Source organism: Erinaceus europaeus, chromosome X (genome assembly GCF_950295315.1).
Source record: "Erinaceus europaeus chromosome X, mEriEur2.1, whole genome shotgun sequence".
Taxonomy (NCBI): Eukaryota; Metazoa; Chordata; class Mammalia; order Eulipotyphla; family Erinaceidae; genus Erinaceus; species Erinaceus europaeus.
Genome location: NC_080185.1, coordinates 58,382,593 through 58,402,247, shown reverse-complemented (window position 1 = coordinate 58,402,247; position 19,655 = coordinate 58,382,593). Strand labels below are relative to the sequence as shown.

At 39.6% G+C, this 19,655-nt stretch overlaps 1 long non-coding RNA gene across 3 annotated transcripts in view; it reads left to right on the top strand.

Annotated features, from left to right (window-relative positions):
- LOC132535843 (uncharacterized) overlaps nucleotides 1-19,655 on the top strand; it is a 37,401-nt gene that overhangs the window by 3,989 nt on the left and 13,757 nt on the right. For all 3 annotated transcript variants that reach the window (XR_009547579.1, XR_009547577.1, XR_009547578.1), the window contains exons 2-3: nucleotides 164-293; nucleotides 11,759-11,882. This is a non-coding gene — a long non-coding RNA (uncharacterized LOC132535843). The remainder of the gene's footprint in view (nucleotides 1-163; nucleotides 294-11,758; nucleotides 11,883-19,655) is intronic.

The following is a 19,655-nucleotide window of genomic DNA, read 5'->3' as shown; positions in this document are numbered from 1 at the left end:
TCCTTATGCTGGTCCTTGTGCTTTGCTCCCCGGGCACTTAACCCACTGCGCTACCTGAGGTTTCTTTACACCATTCTCATTTATTACTGTGATTCCCAGTCTCTTTTGAGACAGTCTTAAGTTAATATCTAAAATGACCTGAAGAATTTGCTTGTGATTCCAGCTAAGTCCGAGAAAAGCAGGGTGATCACAGAAGTGCCAACCAGAGAGAAGGCTCTCCTGGACAAGCACTTGGAGTGAGAACCAGAAGGTGATTCACAGACCCAGACCCTCCACCATCCACGTAATATTAGGTAAGGCTCTTCCTATTTCAAGAAACATTTTATGTTAAGATGTTGAGGGAGGCAGGGACATGACTCAGTGTGTTAAAGTGTGTACTATTCATTCATGAATTTCTGAGTTTGATCTCTGGCCACATGAGAACACCAAGCACCGAGACAGGTGGGTGGATCTCCATAGATGATAGAATGGCACTTTGATTTCTCTTCCTGATAAAACATAGAACAGAAAAGAACAATAATTGAACCAAGGAGGCTCAGCAGTATAACACTTTTGCTCCCTCAAACTGCTTTTTAAAAAGGTTGAAAATGAGGGGTCGGACGGTAGCACAGTGGGTTAAGTGCACGTGGCGCAAAGCTCAGGGACTGGCAGAAGGCTCCCAGTTCAAGCACCTGGCTCCCCACCTGCGGTGGAGTCGCTTCACAGGCAGTGAAGCGGGTCTGTAGGTGTTTATCTTTCTCGTCTTCCCCTTCTCTCTCTATTTCTCTCTGTCCTATCCAATAACAACGACATCAATAACAACTATAATAATAACCATAACAATGGTAAAAAAAAAACAACCAGGGTAACAAAAAGGGAAAAATGGACTCCAGGAGCAGTGGATTCATGGTGCAGGCACCGAGCCCCAGCAATAACCCTGGAGGCAAAAAAAAAAAAAGTTGAAAATGGGGACAGGGCGGTAGCGCAGCTGGTTAAGCGCACATGGCATGAAGCGCACTGACTGGAGTAAGGATCCTGGTTTGAGCCCCCACCTCCCCACCTGCGGGGGGGTGGGGGGAGAGGTGAGGATCACTTCACAGGCAGTGAAGCAGGTCTGCAGGTGTCTCTCTTTCTCTCGCCCTCTCTGTCTTCCCCTCCTTACTTGATTTTGCTCTGTCCTATCCAAGAACAACAACAGCTATAACAACAATAACAACCACACCAAGGGCAACAAAATGGGAAAAATAGCCTCCAGGAGTAGTGGATGCATAGAACTGCCACCAGCTATAACCCTGGAGGCAAAAAAAAAAATGTTGAACATGTGGGGTATAATTTATTTTTCTTTTGACTTTGCAGCCATCAGGTTTTTTTAGTCCTTTTTTTCCCTCATCAACAGGACTTCACCACTTCAAATTAACATTTTTAGATAGGGACAGAGATAGAGCGAAAGACGCTGTTAGCTCCAAAGTTTTTTTTCAAAGCGGAAGGACGCTTGAACCTGTGCAAAGTAAACACAGTTTTATGTTTTGTTTGTTTATTACTTCAACAAAGAAGTATTATTTTTGTTTTTTATATTTTATTTGTTATTTTACAGTGATTTATAAAATTAAAATATTTTAGGAATATATTGTCACCAAACCCTTTACTAAAGTTCTGTCACGTCTCCACCGTAGCTTTCACAAATTTGAAGACACAGTTTAGTTACTATGTATATATATATATATATATATATATATAGTAATATGTATTATTATTATATATATATTTATTATATATATATGAAATTTAACTTGATTTACTCGTCTGTATTCTATTTGAGGGAAACTATCGAGTAGTTGTCTTTCCCCTCTTTAATTATTACACTTAGTATAATCATTTCCAGTTCCATCCACTTTGTTCCAAATGATACTAACTCATCCCTTTTTATTGTGGGGTAGTGTCACATTGAATATATATCCCACAACTTTTTTTTTTTTGCCTCCAAGATTATTGCTGGGGCTAGGTGCTTGCACTATGAATCTACTGCTCTTAGAGGACATTTTTCCCATTTTGCTGCCCTTGTTGTTACCCTTGTTGTTGTTGTTATTATTGCTGTCTTCATTGTTAGACAGGACACTGAAATTGAGAGAGGAGGGGAGACAGTGGCTGGTAGAGAAAGACACCTTCAGACCTGCTTCACCACCAGTGAAGTGAACCCCCTGCAGGTGGGGATCTGGGGGCTGGAACTGGTCTCCTTAGGACAGTCCTTGTGCTTCACACCATGTGTGCTTAACCTGCTGCACTACCGCCCGACCCCCTATCCCACAACTACTTTATGCAGTCAAAAATGACAAAAGATATGAATAGACAGGTATCTTAAAAAGACATTCAGAAAACCATGAGCATATAAAGAAAATGTTTCATACCACTTATCATTAGAAAATATAATGTAAGACCACAATGAGATTTCACCTCACACCACTGAGAAGGTCCTACATCAGTAAAACAGGAAATGACAAGTACTGGCAAGGATGTAGGGGGAAAAAAGCAAATGCTTTGGCACTGCTGGTAAGAATGTAAACTGGTATAGTCCCTACGTAAAATAGTTTGGAGAGTACTTAAATAAAACATAGAAATGCTATGTAATACAAACACAAAGTTTTAAATCAACCGCATTTCATATTAAAGGTTGAAAATCTGAGATACAATTCATTTGCTCCCTGTTTTAGATCTAATCTTATAATTTAGAGTCATAGCTTCTGGGACTGGGTGGTGGTGCACCTGGTTGAGCACATATGTTACAATGCACAAGTAATCAGGTTCAAGTCCTTAGACCCCATCTGCAGGGTAGAAGTTTCACAAGTGGTTAAGCAGGTTGTAGGTCTCTCTTCTCTGTTTTCCTTTCCTCCTTAGTTTTTTTGTTCAGTCTCTATCCAAAATAAATAATATGAAAACAAAGAAGTCAGATGTTGCAGAGTCATAGCTTCTCCTTTGTGGAAATTATCTTAATTTAAAAATGGAAACCCTGAATCAGGTTTTCAAGGTGTCTGCCTGTAATCCTAACCAGTCTCCACAGAATTTATAAATATATTTATTTATTATCAGAGAGAAATTGAGAGGGGAGGAGGAGATAAAGAAGGAAGAGAGACAGACACCTGCAACTTTGCTTCATCACTCATGGAAGCTTCCCCCTGCAGGTGGGAACCAGGGGCTTGAACCTGGGTCCTTATGCACTGTAATGTGAGCACTTAACCAGGTGAGCATAGGTTGTCATTGCCACATACCAGACATCATAGTTACTAAGATTTTTAGATACCAACTTAAGGTCTACAACCTTCTCTTAAAAACAACCATTAATACTCAAATAATATTTTGTAATGTAATCTCTTAACAACCATGACAAATCCCTGATTCCTAAAGTCAAGTCTTCAATGGGGTTGTCAGTTCTGACCCCCACTATCTGTTCCCAGGAGAGCATATGCTGTATGCCATGGACAGACAGGACAATACTCAAATCTCAAAAAATGTTAAAAACAAGTATTTGTATTTTTTTCCTGATAAACCAGATAGATCCAAAAGGCCCACACTTTCTAGGAACTTTAAATAAAATACTTGACTCAGCCAAGGTTCTCCAACAAATGTATAATTCAGTATGAATTTTATACAACGCCATAGAAAAAAAGTAGAGAATTCGGAGTTTGTACTGTCATGTCACTTCTGTTCTTGATCTCTTCCCTTCAAGTATATTCCATATCTATGACCTCTGCTGTCAAATATTATTCATTTTTATCTTTTCTCCATTTTCATCGTCAGTGCTCTTTCTGCTTAACAAGGTAAATACATTTGATTCCTTTCTGTCTTGTCAAGTTTCAGTCTAATCCAATTGTCATTCACTGAAAAGATTTTACTCAGGAACCAGAGAAAAGCTCCCTGGATAGGGTATGTGCTTTGCAATAAACTTAACCCAGGTTCAAGCCCCAGCATCGTGTAGCTACGTGCAATGGCATCCCGAGAAGCTCTGATGCTGTGGTCTGTCTCTGTCTCTGAATGAAAACTTGGGCCTGGGAGCACTGAAATTATGTGCAAAATAAAACTGTTTATTAAGTTACTGTACAAAGTTTCTGGAGAATAAGAAAATAATGCAACAGGTAGCAACCATTTACTATCCCTAGTGCAACAGAATAAAGGTCTTTCAAAAACACCACTTTCTAGAAAAGTAAGCCTAAAAGTCCCGAGTAGTTTTCCAACATTTCTGCATATATTTATTGATTTCTTGTCTGTATTCAGATTGAAAATGTACAAAGTCAGTTTCCCTTTGATGGAATTGAGCCTTCCCATTCTTTTCATCTTAACTATCTTAGTAATCACTTAAAGACATTACATATTATTTAATATTTAATACATGGAAAACTTAGGTTAATATCACAGATGTATATGCATATTTTCTTAGCTGTAATGAAAACTTTTCAGGATTTAAACATTTTTTCTACTAAGCTAATAAATATCTTGAACCCACAGTTGTCTATGTACCAGCCGCTAAGGAAACTTCAGAAATATAGTATTATTGGGAGTCCAGCTGTACCACAGCTGGTTAAGCACAGCTGGTTAAGCGCAGGTGGTGCCAAGCGCAAGGACCGGCCTAAAGATCCCGGTTCGAACCCCCGGCTGGCTTCCCACCTGCAGGGGAGTCGCTTCACAGGCGGTGAAGCAGGTCTGCAGGTGTCTATCTTTCTCTCCCCCCTCTGTCTTCCCCTCCTCTCTCCATTTCTCTCTGTCCTATCCACCAACGACGACAACAATAATAACTACAACAATTAAAAAAAAGGGCAACAAAAGGGAATAAATAAATAAATATTTTAAATAAAAGAAATATAGTACTATTGTAAGGCCTTAGGGAAACAAAATGCTTAAATGCTAGACTTTTGGCTTTCTCTCTCAGTAAGGAACCTTCGCTCTTCTTTATTCAGATTGGTTACTGGACGCAGCCTGATATTTTTGTTGTATCTCTCTTAAAGAATGATGGCTGGTTCTTTCTTTAGTCCTCAGATCAGACAGCATTCTTTTTTTTTAAGAGTAATCTTTTTTATATATTTATTTATTCCCTTTTGTTGCACTTGCTGTTTTATTGTTGTAGTTATTATTGTTGTTATTGAAGTCATTGTTGTTGGACAGGACAGAGAGAAATGGAGAGAGGAAGGGAAGACAGAGAGGGGGAGAGAAAGATAGACACCTGCAGACCTGCTTCACCGCCTGTGAAGCGACTCCCCTGCAGGTGGGGATCCGGGGGCTGGAACCGGGATCCTTATTCTGTCCTTACGCTTTGGCCAAGTGCATTTAACCCACTGCGCTACCTACTGCCCGACTCCCATCAGACAGCATTCTTAATTTTTATTTGTTAATTACACAAAAAACTATGTCATACTGTAACTGTCTTTAATCTGAAGTGTCAGAGGTAACAGAACATAGGAGCCATGTTTACCTGCTCATTGTGGTGATGGATGAGTTTGTGGGGCTGGAAATTTAGATTTTATATGTTTTTGTTTATAAATTTTCCATAATAGGGCGGAGGGTAGATAGCATAATGGTTATACAAAGAGACTCTTGTGCTTGAGGCTTCAAAGTCAATCACCCACACTACCATAAGCCAGAGCTGAATAGTGCTCTGGTAAAATAAATAAATAAATTAATTAATTAATTAATTAAAATTTCCATAATATAATCCTAAGAAAGTAAATGCTCAAACTCATTACCCTGGGATAGTTGTATTATCCCTTTTTGAGAAAAGACACCTTTGAGTTAAAAACTAAAAGCAGGCGTTCAGTGGTAGCACAGCGGGTTAAGCCACATGGTGAGAAGTGCAAGGACCCGAGTAAGGATCCAGGTTAGTGCCCCCGGCTCCTCACCTGCAGGGGAGTCACTTCACAAGCAGTGAAGCAGGTCTGCAGGTGTCTATCTTTCTCTTGCCCTCTCTGTCTTCCCCTCTTCTCTCCATTTCTCTTTGTCCTATCTAACAATGACCACATCAATAACTACAACTATTAAAAAAACAAGGACAACGAAAGTGAAAATAAATATAAAAAACTAAAAGCATACATGTAAATATTAATTTTTTAGGTGCTACGAGGTAGCTCACCTAGTAAAGTACACTTTTTGCAATGAGTGATAACTTGGGTTTGAGCCTCCAGTACTACATGGGATAGCCATGAATAGTATCCAGAGAAGCTCCATCAACAGTGGAGTAGTGCTGTGGTGTTTTTCCTCTCTGTGTCTGAAACAGAAAAGGCAAAGAAATTTCCAGGAGGAGTTGATTTCCATATATGTGAAGGACAGACAGACAAAAAACATTAAGTATTCCTGGCATATTTTGTCAACAAGATTGTTTTTCAGTAAAAAGATATGGTGTCTTGCAGACACTTATGAGGAAACGAGAAGTTGTGCCTGTGTGACAACTATAATGTAAACTGTAAACTGTTAACCCCTCAATAAATTTTTTTAAAAATAACAATAATAAATAAGAAGAAAAGAAATACACATTTCTTATCTTGAAATAGCAATTGCAAACAACAAAGCACAAGTTATGTATTGTAATAAGGGTAAAAGGAAAGGTCATGTGTCTGTAAAGCAAAAGATATTCAGCCTGTCCAAAAACAGCCATATTTGAAAGGGAGGGGTAGTGCCAAACCTTCTCCTCCCCCCATACAACATAAAGGAGAAAACGCATAGCTATTTTATGACAAGTGAGTGGAATCATGCAGATATGATCAGTTCAAAAATGTAATACAAATTTCAGAAATGATTCGCGTTGTTACAGGAATATGTTTTTTAATTTGTATTTAAGTTTTATTTCCAGTAAGGCTATTACTGAGGCTCATTGCCTTCATGATGAATCCACTGCTCCACTCCTGGTGGCTGTATTTTCCTTTTTCAAATTTATGAGAGAGACAGAAAAATAGGGTTGGAGATGGGGAGATAGGAAAAGAAACACCTGCACCCCATAATGACCTTGGATCCACACATTCTCAGAGGGATGAAGAATAGGAAAGCTATCAAGGGAGGGGATGGGATACAGAGTTCTGGAGTGGGAATTTTGTGGAGTTGTACCCCTCTTACCTTATGGTTTTTGTGAGTGTTTCCTTTCTATAAATAAAAATAAAAAAAAAAAAAAGAAAAAGAAACACCTACAGCCTGTTCCACCCACCACTCATAAAGTTTCCCTGCTTGTAGGTGGGGACCTAGAGCTTCAACGTTGGTTATCCTCCATAGTCACTTTTGCACTTTACCAGTTGTGTCACCACCTGGCCCCAGGAAAATGAATGGATGTAAAATATGGAAAGTTTATAGATAAGGATAAAGGTTGCTGAAAATTGTTGTTGTTCACTAGTGTGCTCACCAGCAGGTACATACAGTTAAGCAGAACTCAATTGTCATAACATTTACCAATTCCCTCACAATCTAAAATTGAATAATATCCTTAGCTTGATCAAAGAGAGACTATTCTATGTCCAGGAAACAGAGAACACTGATATAGAGGGAACACATCCTCCTGTTTGCTCTTCAAAGAGATTTTGGCTTTGTCTTACCCACTTGCCAGCTTTGTAAGCATATGAGCAAGGGTGTCTGCACTCTTGTTCCCCTGCCAGTTGCTGTTTGTGTCATTTTTTTTGTGTGTGAACCTGGGCTATGCACAGGGCAAAGAAGACACCTTCCCAGGTGAGTTATCTTGTGGGCTCTAATGCAGGGTTTCTTTCAACTTATTTGTACCTTTGTACTTAGGCTTATTTTAAAATGTTTATTAAACTGTAAGTGTGGAATTGGGAGGTACTAAACTGGAAAAAAAAAGATGCTCTCTGTCAAAACTCAAATTTTACTGGCCAGGGTCAGCAGAGAACTCACCTAAGATAGTTCTATTGGTGTACAACCCATGTCCCTTTGTGGTCCCCACCACTGGGTAAGGTTAGGTGCTGTGATTCCTTTCCCTGTCTCCCTTTGTCTCTCCTGTTGAAAAAGGATCAGGTTGTCATAGTTAAAAAAAAAAAACACAGTGAATAACACCTCATTTTCTTCACTGAATATTTAACAAATGAATATAAAGCAAATGAGGCTGCAGAATGAAAAGCGAAACAGTCGGCTTTTGTATAGAGAAGTGGGTAATTTGCAGAGCATTGATTGTTTGGAGAGTCAGTGGGATTGATAACAACACAACATGTAGTTTAAACAAATCTACTAAACAGCCTCTTGGTTGAATTTCTAAAAGATGGACATAGATATCTGTAGTTGATTGCTCACAAGGAAGTAAATAGCAGTTCAAGAAGAATATGTTCTGCAGAACATTGTGAATTATATGCTGTGGACATTTCTTTTTTTCTTTGCTGATCATCTCACTAATTTGTAAGAGCTACCCGATTTAAGATTTTTTAAATTGAACAGTTATTTCATGTTTGCTCTTCTGTTTTCAACTTGGACGGATTTTACTTTTTCCATAGTTGTTTTTGTTCAATATGTGCAGACAAATATCTCTTTAAGGATTTTGATTAATATTTTATATTTAGAAATCATTTTACTCAAAAAAAATCTATGAAACTTTTTGAAGGATAAATGGAACTGTGAGAGTAAAAAGGGAAATATGTCATGTCCCAGGGCTTTAAGAATTAAAATTGCTGATAGCTAATTTGCCACAGAAGAACACTTATTGCAGTCACAAACAAGAACTTACTTTTTTTTTTCATTTTTGGGGGGGTTAATGGTTTACAGTAGAGTTGTTGACACATGGATATATCAAGACCCCAGGTCCGCTTCACTCACATTAACCCTTCCCTCCCCACTTAGTTGGATTTTTAAGTTACCTTGACCAACCTGGGTCTTAAAATCTTTTGTGCAAGTAAGGCAACCTCTAAGGCATGGAAAGTATGTAAAAAGATATTTTATTTAGGACTTTATTGTGCATTAAAGGGATGCACTGTTTCTTTTCCTGGTTTGAATGAAAGCTAAAGTGACATATTTGCCATTTTGCTTTCGTGTCCTTTAAAAATGAATGTTTTTCCCTTTAAGTGAATTTCACTTTAACTTGGTGACTCTCCTCCTTCTGTTTGAGGGAAAGGCCCCCTGCTTTCCCCATCACTGGGAGGGGGCGGAGCATCCTCTGGAAGCTTTGGAAGTGAGCTGTGCCTGGCCAGTCTTGGGGGAGGGGCTGTATTTCAGGAGGCTGCAGCTGACAAGAAGCTTCAAGGTAATGGCTGTCTTAGAGCTAGTTATTTGGGGGGTGATATCTTGGGATTTTAGTGAAACTGAGAAAAAGACTGTAGTCTGGAAGAGGTGGAAGGTTGATACGGCTTTGGGAAAATCGCAGTTCTTATGCTGTTCTTCAATTCTCTGAAAATTTAGTTCCTCCCGATATTTTTTAAGTTCACAGTGTGCCAGTGGGTGATCAGATTACAGCTTCTAAATTAAGATTTCAGTGAGGCATGCCGTTCATACAAATTTTTTACATGGCATTCCATGTTCCCATCTTCAAACAGATTTTATTATAGTTTGATTTAAACATTATTCTGCACAGAAAATAACTGATCGGAAATCATAAACATAAAAACCTGATTGGCATAGGTAATGAATGTAAACAAACATGAAGGGAGTTTTACCATGTTGTTGAGTCATAACATTTGTAAATATATATGCATTTTATTTACAGAGGGAACTAGACTCCCATATTAGTGATCAGCATCTCTGAAGATCTAGGGTTCCTGGGGCTTTGAAAATGTTTTAACTAGTTTTGGATTTTTAGAATTGCTTTATTCTCTGATGAGTTTTATAACTAGATGAACCAAGTGAAGCTGAAACTGCATGGCCATTTGGTTTCAGACACATAAATACTGCTAGACACACACAGACAGGCAGACATAACCCCGTGCCTTTTGCCGATAGTGGAAATTTTCCTGGACTCCAAGCGCAGAGTCTGATTGCTATATTGGCTACAACCCTGCGTATATCCTTTCTGCACCTCATTCTTTCAGACCACAGGTATGCCTACGTTCAGCAAGAATCATTTTTTCTGTATATTTCAAGAGTGAGACAGAGAGAATTTGTTTTACTTCTATTAACAGTTTTGAAAACATTACCTGATTACGTGGCACAGTGCTCAGTGTAGTTGTACGATTGAATGTGATGTAGCTGGCAAATGGAAGTATGAGCATGTAGTGCTTTGAAAATGTAACTAGGAAGTAACATTAGGCAAGAAAAGCAAAGTGCAGAATGACCAGCATCATGGGATGGAATTTAAAAATAGAGGATTGTGTTAGTATAGTATGTGCAACAAAGTCAGAAAATAAGACCACCTATTTATGAGATAACTAGTAGGATTGGAAAGACTTTACTCTTTCTATTTTAAAAGAACGTTTCATGCCTACTTTTCATTTTTAACAGAACTGAAAAAAAAGGTTTGAGAAAAAAATACTGCCAGTTAGTAAGGAAGACTGCATTAAAAGTGGTTTATTTAAAGTAATTATTGATATGGAGAAACTTCTAGACTATGTGCCTGAGAAAAGTGAAAGACTGGATTGAAATTATATGTGTGCAACTGTATGTGTGCTCATGTTTGCGTGTGCATAAAGAGAAAATATGAAAGATATACAGCAAACAACATGATTTTTTTTTCAAAATTATAATTCATTTGTATAAGTCCTTTCAATTATTACAACACAATTTATTATTAGAACACTGGAAATATAGATCCTAGCATTTACATTTTGTGTAATGTAATAAAAATGTAAACTTAAGCATGGTACATTCTAGAAGCCTGAGAAAACTGCTGCTTTGGCAGGATGTGCTTCCTACCCTTCTCACATTAAGGATGTGGTAGTAACAGGATGTAGTTCTGGTACTGATCACCAGGTGGCACTTGCCAGATTTTCCAAATTTTCTGCAGGCAACTTTTTTTTTTTCAAATGAGCAAAACAAAATCTTGAAACATATTTTGTTCTAGCTAACTATGAGACAGCTCATAAAATATGACAAATAAATATTTTTTAAAAAATGCAGTTGGGGTTGTGGAGCACTGGATTTGTATAAGTAAAGTTCAACAGAGTGGTGTTCTACTTGTCTCTGTGTCACTTGAAATTCTCTCTGGCATGTAATAAAAGCAATCTTTAAAGATGAAAAGGTAACTACATATAATTTAATATATAGAAGATACAAGCCAATTTTCTATTTTCCTTCTCTCCTGTCATAGCCTTTCACTTTTCCATAAAAAAAGATTATTCCGGGAGTCGGGCAGTAGTGCAGTGGGTTAAGCGCAGGTGGTGCAAAGCACAAGGACCAGCAGAAGGATCCTGGTTTGAGCCCCCGGCTCCCCACCTGCAGGAGAGTCGCTTCACAGGTGGTGAAGCAGGTCTGCAGGTGTCTGTCTTTCTCTCCCCTTCTTTGTCTTCCCCTCCTCTCTCCATTTCTATCTGTCCTATTCAACAACAAAAACATCAATAATAACTACAACAATAAAACAACAAGGACAACAAAAGGGAATAAATAAATAAATATTTTTAAAAGAGATTATTCCGGCATATATTAAGCAACATAACTGGCATAGAAAGCATCTCAAATAATGAGAACAAAGAAAAAATAACCATGGTGTCTACATTACAGATGTGATTTTATCTCATTCCTGTGCTTCAGAATATGTCTACTAAAGTTTCATAGGGACGTTTCTTTGTACCATTTTCATTTAATTGTTTTGATTTCCGTGCCTTCTTTTGGACAAACTAAATTAATTTCAGAGATGCATATGACCTGGGGAATCTGCTTGTAATTCCAGTTGATCCCCAGAGAGCAGAGTGACCAGACAGAAGTGCCAGCCAGGGAGAAGGCTCTACTAGTAAAGAAGTTGGAGTGAGAAATCAGACCACAGACTCAACCCCTCCAGCATCCTCAGATATTTGGTAAGGCTCTTCCCATTTTATACTAAAACATGGTAAGTTGAAAAATACAGAGTGAAAAGTCATTTTGATTTTAGCTAACTAGCTGTGATATTTTAAATTAAAATCACAGGTTCTAATATTAGGAAATGATTAAATGTTATATTCCTATAAATGCATTATGCAAATGAACATGCGATCTACTTACCGAAGACATGGAACTCCCAGTTAACTGCTTGACTCTTAAAAAGTCTTGGAAACTGCCATGTCCAATATATAGGTAACCATGGCATCCATTCCAAATGTCTGACTCCTAAGCTCCTTCCATTAACAAAGTCATTGTGTTGCTGTCCGAGTCCAGGAGATATAAGCTCCAGGTATCTGTGCGTGGTTACTTTAGATAGATAAACACACGTGGCTTAAAAAAGTTAAAAGATTACCCTAGAATAAACCCTGAGGTCCAAAGGTATCAGTCAGAATGCACAGCATCAAACATGGTGCTCCTGATGGTTTCTGAACTCTCCCTCACCAGTTTCCAACCAATATACACATTCATTAATTGTTTTCATCATTCATTCATTCAGTCATTCACTCAGTCAGTCAGTCATTGCTACCAGGACTATCAGTGGGACTTGATGCTTGCACAATTAATCCGTTGCTCCAGATGGCCATTTTCCCCTTTTATTTTGATAGGACAAAGAGAAATTGAGAAGGGTAAGGTAGGCAAGGAGAGAGAAAGAGAGGCATCTGTAGCACTGGATCACCTCTTGTGAAGCTTTCTTTTTACAGCTAAGACCAAGGGCTTGAACCCAGATCATCATGAATGGTAATATGTGCTTCACCTGGTATGCCACTGCTCTGCCTCTTCATTCATTCACTCTTTAAATGGAATATCTAACTTCAGATAGTGGAGCAGTCCCTACTATTGCTACTTTATAGGAAGGACAAGTTTCTGGAGTGGTCCACTACAGGGCTTATGATGGTGTTCCTATTGGAAGTAACCAGTGATGCTGGAGATAGGAATCTATTAAAGGTCTAGGTGGCAAGACAGCTTTGAATCAAGCTGCATTTTATCTTATGAGTGATTCAGAGAAGGGAGGTGGTGGAACAGCAGGGGAATTCTCTTTTTCTTTAATGTTTTATAGCAGATCCTATAGATATCTTTTTAGCCCCAGGAAAAATACTACAGAATACTCCCTAAGTGGAGGGAATATTTGTTTGTTGTATGCTATGCTTGTGAAGATGTGAGGCTCCTATCAATCTTTATTGCCTTTATTTCTTTTAATATATTTTCCATTCATGCATCCTCAGTCTTGATTCTCTAACATTTTTACCCATCCACATGGTGTAGCATAGATAAAAAAGTATCTCTAAATATCACAGATTCATCCCCTTATGACCTGTAGGTTATTACTTAATATATTTCCCCCTCTGTCATCTTTATATACATATCTGAACAGAGATAATGGTGTCCTCTTGACCCTAGCAGTGATTCACTTTCTAGTTTTACATTTTCTTGACTGGGGTGTGTTTTAGTAAGATTTCTTCTGATGTCCTTCCTCTTAACATGGGTTGATAATTTCCTAATGAATCTTTTTAACAGCCACTAGGGTTATTTCTAAGGCTCGGTGCCTGTACTCAAAGCCACTGCTCCTGGTGGCCATTTTTTTAATTTTGTACTTTATTGATTGTTAATGGCAGACTGCTTTTATTATTTTTTTAATTTCATTATTGGGAGATTAATGTTTTGCAGTTGATAGTAAATATAATAGTTTGTACATGCATAACATTTCTCAGTTTTCCACATAGCGGTACAACCCCCACTAGGTCCTTTGCCATCATATTCCAGAACCTGAACCCTGCCCCCACCCACCCACAGCAAAGTCTTTTACTTTGGTGTAATGCACCAACTGCAGTCCAAGTTCTGCTTACTGTTTTCCCTTCTTCCTTTTTTTCTTTATTGGGGGATTAATATTTTACATTCCATATAATAGTTTGTACATGCATAACATTTCTCAGTTTTCCACATAACAATAAAATCCCCACTAGGTCCTCTGTCATCCTGTTCCAAGACCTGTACTCTCTCCCCCACCCACCCCAAAGTTTTTTATTTTTGTACAATACACAAACTCCAATCCAGGTTCTACTTGTGTTTTCTCTTTAGTCTTGTTTTTCAACCTCTGCCTGTGAATGAGATCATCCCATATTCATCTTCTGTTTCTGACTTATTTCATTTAACATAATTTTTTCAAGCTCCATCCAAGATGGGCTGAAAACGATTAAATCAATATTTTTAATAGCTGAGTAGTATTCCATTTTGTATATATACCACAACTTGCTCAGCCACTCATCTGTTGTTGAACATCTGGGTTGCTTCCAGGTTTTGGCATTACAAATTGTGCTGCTAGGAACAAATCTTTTTGGATGGATGTGGTGGGTTCCTTAGGATATATCCCCAGGAGAGGAATTGGAGGATCATAGAGTAGGTCCATGTCTAGCCTTCTGAGAGGTCTCTAGACTTTCTCCACAGAGATTGGACCAATTTACATTCTCGCCAGTATTGTAGGAGGGTTCCTTTGTCCCCACAACCTCTCCAGCATTTGTTGCTGCTGTCTTTTCTGGTGTATGACATTCTCACAGGAGTGAAAAGGTATCTCATTATTGTCTTTATTTCCATTTTTCTGACAATCAATGACTTGGAGCATTTTTTCATATGTTTCTAGGCTTTTCAGATCTCTTCTATGGTGAATATTCTGTCCATGTCTTCCCCCCATTTTTGGATGGGGTCATTTGTTTTCTTGTTCTTGAGTTTGGTAAGCTCTTTATATATTTGGTTTTTAAACTCTTGCCTGATGTATGGGATGTAAAGATCTTCTCCCATTCTGTTAGTGGCCTCCTTATTTGGGTATTGGTTTCTTTTGCTGTGCATAAGCTTTTTAATTTGATGTAGTCCCATTGGTTTATTCTTGCCTTAGTATTCTTTGTAATTGGATTGATTTCATTAAAGATGTCTTTAAAATTTATGTGGAAATGAATTCTGCCAATATTTTCCTCTAAGTATCTGATAGTTTCTGGTCTAACATCCAAGTCCTTGATCCACCTGGAATTTACTTTTGTGTTTGGTGAAATACGGTAGTTCAATTTCATTCTTCTGCATGTTTCAACCCATTTTTTCCAACACCATTTGTTGAAGAGACTCTCTTTTCCCCCATTTAATAGTCTGCACTTCTTTGTCACAGATTATGTGTCCATAGGTGTGGGGACTTACTTCTGGGCTCTCAATTCTATTCCACTGGTCAGTGTGCCTATTCATGTCCCAGTACCAAGCAGTTTTGATTACAATGGTTCTATAATACAATTTGAGATCTGGAGTGTGATGCCTCCAATTCTGTTCTTTCTTCTCAAGATTGTTTTGGCAATTCTAGGTCTTTTCTGGTTCCAGATAAACATTTATAGTATTTGTCCTATTCTCCAAAAAATGTGGTTGGGATCTTCATGGGGATTGCATTAGATTTGTATTTGGCTCTGGGTAGTGTCAGGCTAGCATGAGGGTGTTTCTTCCCTGGCACATACTCTGGGTTGGAGAGAACTCGACTGAAGCCAACTTGGGCTGCTGCTTACTCAGCAACGCAGGAGAGAGACCAGGAACTCTTGGCTGAGTGGGAATGCAATGCCTTTTTAATGATCAGAGACAACACCTTTATATCTTTTGAAACGGAAGTGGCAAGTCGGAAAAGGAAATGGCTAGGAAAGAGGGTGGAGAAAAGGAAAGAGCTCGAAGGTAGAAAGCTTCCATAGCAAGTGTTGTGAAAGTTATAACTGGTGGGATTAAGCAATACCCTGCATGCAGGGTAGGTCTCAGGCAAAAAATGATAATGTAAATAGACCATAGTATCAGTGATGGAGCAGAGCAGGGGGGTTCCCCGACATCTCCCCTTTTCTTTTTATCTAATGGCCATAGTATCAGGAATGTGGGGTGCTTTGTGAGGCAGGGAGTCCGATAGGACAAGGTACACCTTTGGGGTTACTACTGTCCTTCCTTGCTCAACCTCTCGGTAGAGAGAGAGACTAACAGGATTGACACACTCCTCAGGTTCAAGACCTGCCAAGCTCAACAACATCCTCACAATTTCCCGGCATGTCCCTCTTTCTAATGGCCATATTTAAATGGATGAATGTCTGTAAAAGACTCCATTTCTGTCAGAGGAATAGCAGTGTAGGGGTGAACAGAAATCTATATCGTGCAGGCATTTTTAAAAGAACTGGAATAAGACAGGGAGCGATAAGTAAGAGTAACAAGGGACAGTGTGAGACTAAAGAGAGACCTGGTAGGCGGAGAGGGGCTGCCTGATGGGCAGAGAGGGTGGGGCCTAATAGCGAATGGGGCGTTTCCTCCCTCCAAGGGGCAGGGCCTAGCAGGCAATGGGGTGTTTCCTGCCTCTGTGGGCTGGACCTATCAGGTGAGGGGGCGTTTCCTGCTTCTGGGGGCAGGGCCTATCAGGCAAGGGGGCGTAGCCTGCCAAGCAAAGGGGCTTGTGGCCTGTCAGGTGAAGGGGCTATCTGGCACTGTAGATTCCCAAGACAGCTAGCTGCAAAGCCCATGGACTACTACAGTCAGTCTTTGAGAAACCCAGCAGTGTAAAGGAAGCTGCTGTAAAGTTGTGTAAAGTGTCCAAAAGGTGGACCAGCAAGTCCAATAGAAGCATCAGTCCAATGCCAAAGATCAGGGGAAGAAATGCCAGGGGATGAAACACTGCACCTCTGTCTTGGTGGGGAACAACAGCCACCAGAACTTTGCTTTTATGTAGAGTGAGCTGGAACTGCCAAAAGGTGACAGGTGAAGCAGAAGAAGGAAGGGCAGACAGTGATGGGTGAGACAAAGGCAGTAAGAAGGTTCTGTCCTTTGGAGTCTGTGAATCAGTTTCTTCAGATAGTGTCAGGTCACATCATTGGTTTCGGGGGGCGGGCTGTAGTTGTGGGCGATGTCAGAGGACAGGGGTCCAAATGTATTTCTGGGTATTCCATATGAGTAGATGCTTCTTCATGTGAAGGCTTGACATAGCTGTAATCACTTACTTGTGAAGAAAAAACATGTAACAAATTAGAAGTTTACTATTATTGATAACTCAATGATTATAATTGGTTTAAGTACCTTTATAATTTTGGAAGTCCTTTCTAGTATGATTTTAAGGTTGTTTAAACAGTTTAGACTTAATAAAGTGTGGAAAGGTAAACAGAAGAACCACTGTTAGAAGCCTCAGGCATGGGAATCATTAGCATAACCATCGTGTGATCTATCACTCACCCAGGCTGGTTCTACCTCTTTAATTGAGAAGGTATTTGAGAGCTTTACGTATCCATAGCGTCTTATCTACCTTTTGTTACACCAATTTAAGATGGAGACACACCCTAGGTGTGGGCAGGATCTTCAGACCAGATTTAGTTGAAATATATTGTTTTTAACTAATTTTTACCTTAGACTTTAAACAAACTCAGGTTACTTAGAGAGTTAACACATGTTAGTGACGATGTTTTTTTTGGGTTTTTTTTTTTTTGGATTGTTTCTGGATGTCTCCAGAAATCATGGCTGTGTCCAGCATTTTTTTTTTATAAACTCAATTAAGTTTCAGAGTACTCTGAGAAAAATGGGTGGTACAAAAATTCAGTCATTCAAATCACTCTTACAAAACATAACTGAAAGCAGAGGGGGTAGACAGCAAACTTAAGATATTCAGAGAGAGCGATGGGGGGAGAGAGAAGCAGTAGGGAGGTTTTGTTTTGGGGCTCTGTGAACCAGATTATTTACATCCCGCCATGTCGCATTATGAATCTTGGAGGGCGTCCTACTTAAAGAAGAATCTCAAAATCCCAGTTAGACTGGTTCTGACTGTTCCTGCGGGATTGCTGCAGGCACCCATTCCCAAAAATGGCTTCCCGTAGAAGAAAAAGTCGAATCAGGAGGGTAGAGTTAACTATGTGTCTCCATTCATGGGGACTGCCAAGGTTCTGGAGAAGGCTCTGCAAGTTAGAGTCACCTTTCTCCATGGGAGACATGGGAGAGGGAGTTTAGGAAGTCCCAGGGGAAATCTTGCATCTCCCAAGCTCTATGATCACAGTCATGAGAAACCAAGGTGTGGCCCAGAGCAAAATGTTCCAGAGACAGAAACTGTCTCATGAAAAAAGAGTAGAGGGTTTGTGAAACCTCTTCATAAGGAGGAAGGTCGCCTATGGTGGAGGGGGTCTCAGAAAAATAAGAAGAGGGAGAAAAGGAACCACAGTCCCTTCATTAAACACTAGGCTACAGAGAGACAAGTGGCTGTATACTTATCTGGGGCGCCTTTGTATGTCTGCTGCTTGTGTGTGAAGCCAGGGGGTAGGTCCCTGTTCGGGCACCAGATGCTGGGCTAGCACGAGGGAGTTTCTTCCCTGGCACGTGCTCTCTAGGTTGGAGAGAACTTGACCGAAGCCAACCTGGGCTGCAGCTTACTCCGTGAAGCAGGGGAGAGACTAGGAACTCATGGTGGAGCAGGAACGAAATGCCTTTTTAATGATCAGAGACAACACTTATATCTTTTGAAACAGAAGTGGCAAGTTGGAAGAGGAAATGGCTAGGAAAGGGGACGACGAAGAGGAAAGAGCGCGAAGGTAGAAAGCTTCCATAGCAACTGTTGTGAAAGTTTTAACAGGTGGGATTAAGTAATACCCTGTAAGCAGGGCAGGTCTCAGGCAAAACAATGATAATGTAAATAGATCATAGTATCAGAGATGGAGCAGAGCAGGGGGGCTGCCTGACAAGTAGTATATTCATTTTAATGATGTTAATTCTTCCAACCCACTAACATGAAATATCTTTCCACTTCTTTGTGTCTTTTCTATTTCCTTGAGTAATGACTCATAATTTACTATATAAGTCTTTCACTTCTTTTGTTAGGTTTATTCCTAGATATTTTATTGTGTTTGTTGCTACTGTAAAAGAAATTGATTTTTGGATTGTCAGGTTGCGTAGCGGGGGAGAGAGAAGAGACCGGAGTGGAGCAGGAACACAAATCTTTATTCACGCAGGCACCCCAGAAATGAGCGAGTGCAGGGTGGTTTAGGCAACATGGAGCTAGCAAAATGGCCGCCTCCCACTATTCCTAGCAGCCCTGCTCTGGGTCGCCAAAGAAAGGAAAAAAGCAAGAGAGAGAACCCAGAACAGCAGTGGGCTTTATAGGGTAGAAACAAGAAGCGACGAGTCGGAACAGGATTGGCTAGGAAAGGGGGTGTAGAGAGGCAAAATGCTGGGAAGGTGGAAGCGTCCTAGCAACTGTTGAAATAGTTTTAACTGAGCTAGCAATACCCTGAGGGGATAACGTGGTGGATATCTGTAAATAAAATTTGCATGGGAATATAATGTTTTGTGGGATGTTCTACCACATCTACACAATTTCCCAACACTGGATTTCATCTTCTTCTAACTTAGTGTTTGCATAAAGGTATAGCACTGAGTCACTGACTTTTTTATGTTAATTTTGTAGCGTGACACCTTACTTTATTGCCTGATAATTTTCAAAAGCTTCTTGCTGGATTCTTTAGGTTTTTCTATGTATATTATCGTGCCATCTACAAATAGGGAGAGTTTGACTTCTCTTCAAATTCATATCTCTTTAATTCCTTGCTGCTGCCTGAATTGCTATGGGAAGAACTTCCAACACTATGCTGAATAGTAATAGAGATAGTTGGCAGCCCTGTCTAGTTCATGATCTGAGGGGAAATGCTTCCAGTTTTTGACCATTGAGTATACTGTTGGCTGTATGT